Consider the following 5,919-nt stretch of genomic DNA (forward strand, 5'->3'; position numbering starts at 1 on the left):
ATACAGTACATCCACAGTAAGGCCGCTTCACTTAATCGGCAACCACCCTCTCCGTCTCCGTCCCTTCATGCAGAAAAAGAGAAGACGTGGAGAAATCCCTTCAGGCTGCGTCAAAATATCATTCACACATAATAGCACCATCTATACACACTCTCCACTCATCCATATCTCTTGCTTTCTCCCTTCTTTGCTCAACAGACATTCCCCTCTTTCTCAACGCCCCCTTCACCCCATCCATCCACCTCATCCTCGGCTATCCTTTCAAGTTCACTCCCTCCACCTCTGCCTTCCACACCTCTTTTATTAATCTTTCATCACTCATTCTTCCATGCGTCCAAACCATCCCAATAATCTTTCATCATCCCTATCTGTTATCTCCTTTTCCACTCCCGCTCTCCTCCTCACCTCCTCGCTTCTCACTACCCAACCTTGTGACCCCTACCATACTTCTCAGACATTTCATCTCAAGTATATCTAAACTTTTCCTCTCTGCCACTCTTAAATTCTAAGTCTCTGTCCCATACAAAGCCGTCGGCACAATCACCCCTTCATACAATCTCCTCTTTGCATCTATTCCCAGATACCTATTTCTCATAACACTTTTTAGTTTCCCGAGGCATTTACTTGCTTTTCCCAGTCTACAATTTACCTCTACCTCCACTCCTCCATTCCCTGCCACATGCGACCCCAAATACGTAAAACTATCCACTTCCTCCAGCCTCTCTCCTTTAAGATATACTTCCAGCTCACTGCCATCCTCTACCCTTGTACATCTCAACTCCTTACTTTTAACCACATTTATCTTCAACTTTCTCCTATAGCATACTTTCCCAAACTCCGTCACTAACTCCCTCCTCTGACCCTGCCAGAAGCGCAGTGTCGTTATCAAACAACATCTGGCTCACCTACCATCTTTCTCCATTTTATTTAACCATCTCCAGTCCCCTGCCCATTACCCTTGCCTTTATCTCCCGCACCACCCCATCCATGTACACAGTGAACAGCCATAGCGACATGACACATCCCAGACGCAGTCCCAACTTTATCTCAAACCACTCACTCTCTCCATTTCCCATTCCGACACAAGCTCTACTGCTCTCGTAAAAACTCTTGACTGCCCATAACAGCTTTCCTACTATCCCATATATCTGCAATACCTTCCACAGTGCCTTCCTGTTTACCCTGTCATAAGCCTTTTCCAAATCCATAAAGGCCCAAAGAACATCCTTACCTTTTTCTAAAGCTTTCTCACATATCTACCTTACCAAAGAAAGAAAAAAAAAAAAATGATCAACGCAACCCCTACCTTTCCTAAATCCACACTGTTCCTCACTAATTACTCCCTCTGTTCCTTTCCTAATACTCTCAATTAAAGCCCTCCCATAAGCCTCCCCAACTACACTAAACAAACTGATCCCTCTAAAACTACTACATTCACATTTGTCCCCATTTCCCTTGTAAAGCGGAACTATACAGGCACTCCTCCAGTCCTTCAGCACTCTACCCTCCCTTAGACAAAACACTAGTACAAAAAAAAAAAAAAAAAAAAAAAAAAAAATTAAGCTGGGTACGGGCAACAACATGAACTGTACAAATATGAGTACACTATTTTTTTATTTTCAATAAAAAAAAAATCTTATACCAAACTCCATATCTCTACGATTCACTGTTACGAGATGGAGTTTCTGGCAAAATCAGCTTTGATCTTTTCATTTTGCTTTTCACCACTTTCCCACTCTCACTTACCTTCACAAACACTTGAAAATAACTGATCTGAACAAAGAGAATATCCTGTGCTATTTAACTCAAGTATACGACTTCAAAGGATGTAATCCTTCTCAGGATGTGACGTCACAGCATTGGAAAAGGTCATGCGGCTGCTGAAGATCTTCTCGGGGAGCTTCGACTGTGCAGGCGTGCTTTGGTTGGCAACCACTACATCGCATATACACTAGTGGGCCTTTACCCCTTATAAAGGGATTGCCCGAGCTAAAACACATGTATAATATGTACACATAAAGACCGTTTAGCGCCCCCACAGTCTCAGCCCGTCATGGATGAAGGGACATCCCTGAGTCCCGCCACACTGTATCTATATGAGAGTCAGCGCTTTTAGACTAAAAACCACTATAGTCCAAATATAAAGAGGCAATTCTATGCCATCACTTAGAAGCATTTACAAACTAAATTAAACTAAACTTTCGGCCACGATTCTATAGGAAGCGAAGGTGGTGGAGACAGAGACGATGCAACGATAATTGAATCAATATCTGATGTCCTGATAACCCGAATCGGGAATCAGTTGAGCAAGATCAGCCCCGAACACGTTCCCATCTTGAAAATATATGCAAACGTAATTCCAAGAAGTCTTGCGTAATATTAAGCTTGTTAACCGTGATTGTAAGCATACGCACATGCACAAAAAGAAATTGAAATCTTAGCAGACAAGGTGATTGTGCAGTGTCTGGGCAGTTACATATGTTTACTGATGTTTAGAAACATTACTTCCTACTCAGTACAGTTTCGTATATAGTTTGAGCGACTGTTGGTATGAGTATACAATGAAATTGAGGGTACGTGTGTGCGCATGTGTATAACCTTACATATACCTAATTATAGATCTATGCAGCATATATGCATGCATAAACTTATAAATGAATACATATATACATACATACATACATACATACATACATACATGCATGCATGCATACGTACATACATTCATACATACATACATACATACATACATACATACATACATACATACATACATACGTATGTACGTATATACATGCATTCAATCATACGAACATACATACATAAATCATATATACAAAAAATATAAATACACACGGATATGTTGTATATATACACATAAATACGTACATGCATATATCCATCCATTCATGCGTTTATACATGCACATATACATACATATACACATAAACACATGCACATAAATACTTAAATATACACGCACATGCATATACAAGTAGGTGTACATATATATGCACATACACGCATACATACAGTACATACATACATATACATACATACATACATACATACATGCATGCATACATACATACATATATACATACATATATACATGCATGCAAGCATACATACATACATGCATGCATACATACAGGCATGCATGAATACATACATACATACATACATGCATGCATGCATACATATATACATACATACATATATACAGTACATACATACGTGTATACTTATTCTCTCCTGTTCTAAGTAATTTGTCCATGGATTTTTTTAAAGTAAAATAGTGAAGAAAGAAATCCTTCTATAGTCAGCGCAACGAGAAGTGACCGCTAAGGCGGGATTAGGAGATTTCCCGGTGGTGCCACATCTCCATAGATAACACGGCCCGCACGGCTCACACTGAATGCAGTGTGAGGGGGGCGGGGCCAGAAAATAGATGTAGCGGCAACGTCGCTCTCTCTTGTCCCTATGCCATGCCTATGACTCGAGGAAACGAAACCTTTGTATAGACAACATTGCTTTGATTTTTACCTCAGTGGTGGTGTGTGACAAAAATTATAATATAATTATATGTGGCAACATTATAAAAATATAAAATAAAATTATAAAATAAAATAAAATTATAAAATAATTATATGTGGCAACACAGGGGGACTCCCAGTGCTCCGCCCTAACGGCCATTTTTCGATGCAACGAGTATAGTATTACTTGGCTAAGCAACGTGAATGACATTCTTTGCCTATGGCCTGTTAACTCAGATGCTCCTCATTTCCTTAATGAAATTAATAACCTCACCAATTCTATCAAATCTATAATTGAAGTGGAAAATAGATGTGTGCTACCTTTCTTAGGAGTACAAATTCATCGAACAGAGAGGTACCTCAAATTTAATGTATGTAGTAAACGGACTTATGTAGTCTCTTACATACAGCACGAGCACATTATCATTCTTACCACCCTGATAATGTTAAAAAGTCTGTTTTCTCATCATACGTTTCTCAGAACTTTGTCCTGAGTACATTGGTGAGGAAATAAATGTTTATGATATCGCTGCTCAACTAAAATGTCCTAAACATTTCATTGACGTCTCTTACAATTCTGCAAGGAAAACATTTTACAACCCTCAATCAGTCAAAAATTTTTACCCATAACAACTTACTAGTACTACCCTACTATAAAAACTTAGCTAGCGTCTTTAAATTACTTAAGAATTTTAATATCAATATAGCCCTTAGTAATGGCAATACTATTAAACAATATCTCATTAACAATTCTGTAAATTGGCAAAAAGGGTGTAGCCTATACACAAAATTCCTTGCAGAATATGCAACCAGTTCTACATTGGTCAAACGGCAAAAGATTTGCCAGTTATAATAAAACAGCAAAAAATGTGTAAAAGAAGGCAATGAATCAAGTGCTGTTTTTTAAACACATTAACACTTGTAATCATCCTGTCGCATGGGATAATGCCACTGTTATTACTTTCAACACTAACGTAACTGAAAGGAACATTTAAAGTAGTTTGATTAAATCCACACAAGATACTAATATAAATCTTTATCTAGGACTATATAAGCTAGGTAATTATATCTCTAAAGAAATAGCTGATATATACCAAGCGTAAAGCCAGTTGTATATTAAAATTGTTGGACAGTTTATCCTCACCTAGTACCTATGAAGTGTCCAATTCTTTTCCCACTGCTTACATCTGATCACCGCCTTCTATCACCATGACATGTTCTTTTTTTCACTATTATATTATTCTTATTTGAGCTCTCTTACTATGTGTCTCTGCACTGACGATGTACTACACGAAAGCGCTCTGCTCCGGTTGTTTCTCTTCATAGTGGTTACTTTGTATAGCTTACATACATACATACATACATACATACATACATACATACATACATACGTACATACGTACATACATGCACACATACATGCATACATACATACGCACGTACATACATGCATACATACATGCATACATACATGCATACATACATACATACATACATACATACACACATATATACATACATACATACATACATACATACATACATACATACACACAAACATAAATACATACATACATACATGCATACATACATTTTCGCCTGCTATGCATCCACATCTCGTACATGCACACTAATAGTATCCATGGTATGAAGTGTTATCCTCTGTAAATAATTTCCAGGAAATCATGTCTAGTTGTTGTAATAATGCAAACAGCCAAGTAGGAAGTATCGTTATTGTAAGGAATAATCCACCATTAAAATAAAAACAACTCGGGTAACTGTCACACTTCCAATTAGGGTTCGCGTACACCACGACTACTTAACCGTACTCATCCTTCCTCACTGAACTTCTTGAGAAGACTAAAGAGGAAGTCATGCAAGAAGAGAAGAGAAAGTGGTTGGTTAGTTGCAACCTGGCATTCTTTAACAAAGGTGGTGCAAGCAAGGTTATCATACTAAGACAGCAGAGCAGGACTCGTAGTAATGGATTCAAATTGCACAAATTTGGATCTAAGAAGGAAATAGGCGAGAACAGGTTTACTAACAGAGTGTTTAACGAGTGGAAAGGACTTAGTAACCATGTAGTGAGCGCTGAAAGTATTGGTTGCTTTAATAGAAAATCAGATAACTTTATTGATAAGGATGAAAAGTGGTAAAGTACATGGAACTGCCTAGTGTAGGCCCTATGGTCGTTTGCAGTCACCATTCTTATGGTCTTATGTTCTAAGCAGCCACAACTTAGGCTCAGAACCTTGTGGTTGAAGGAGTATAAACGTCCGTTTTCTTTTCTGCCACACAGGCACAATCCGCTTTCACTCAGACATTCCAGGTCACGTCTAGGTAGTTGCCTGGATGCGAGTCTTGTCCATTTAAGGCATCAGAC

General features: G+C 38.4%; 1 protein-coding gene across 1 annotated transcript in view; it reads right to left on the reverse strand.

Moving 5' to 3' along the window:
• LOC143030995 (uncharacterized) overlaps positions 1–1,779 on the reverse strand; it is a gene marked incomplete at its 3' end in the record, with an annotated part of 18,181 nt that extends 16,402 nt beyond the window's left edge. The window contains 1 exon segment of the mRNA XM_076194318.1: positions 1,747–1,779.
• Between the last annotated feature and the right edge of the window lie 4,140 nt (positions 1,780–5,919).

This window comes from Oratosquilla oratoria, chromosome 1 (assembly GCF_046742065.1).
Source record: "Oratosquilla oratoria isolate Oo_2021 chromosome 1, ASM4674206v1, whole genome shotgun sequence".
Taxonomy (NCBI): domain Eukaryota; kingdom Metazoa; phylum Arthropoda; class Malacostraca; order Stomatopoda; family Squillidae; genus Oratosquilla; species Oratosquilla oratoria.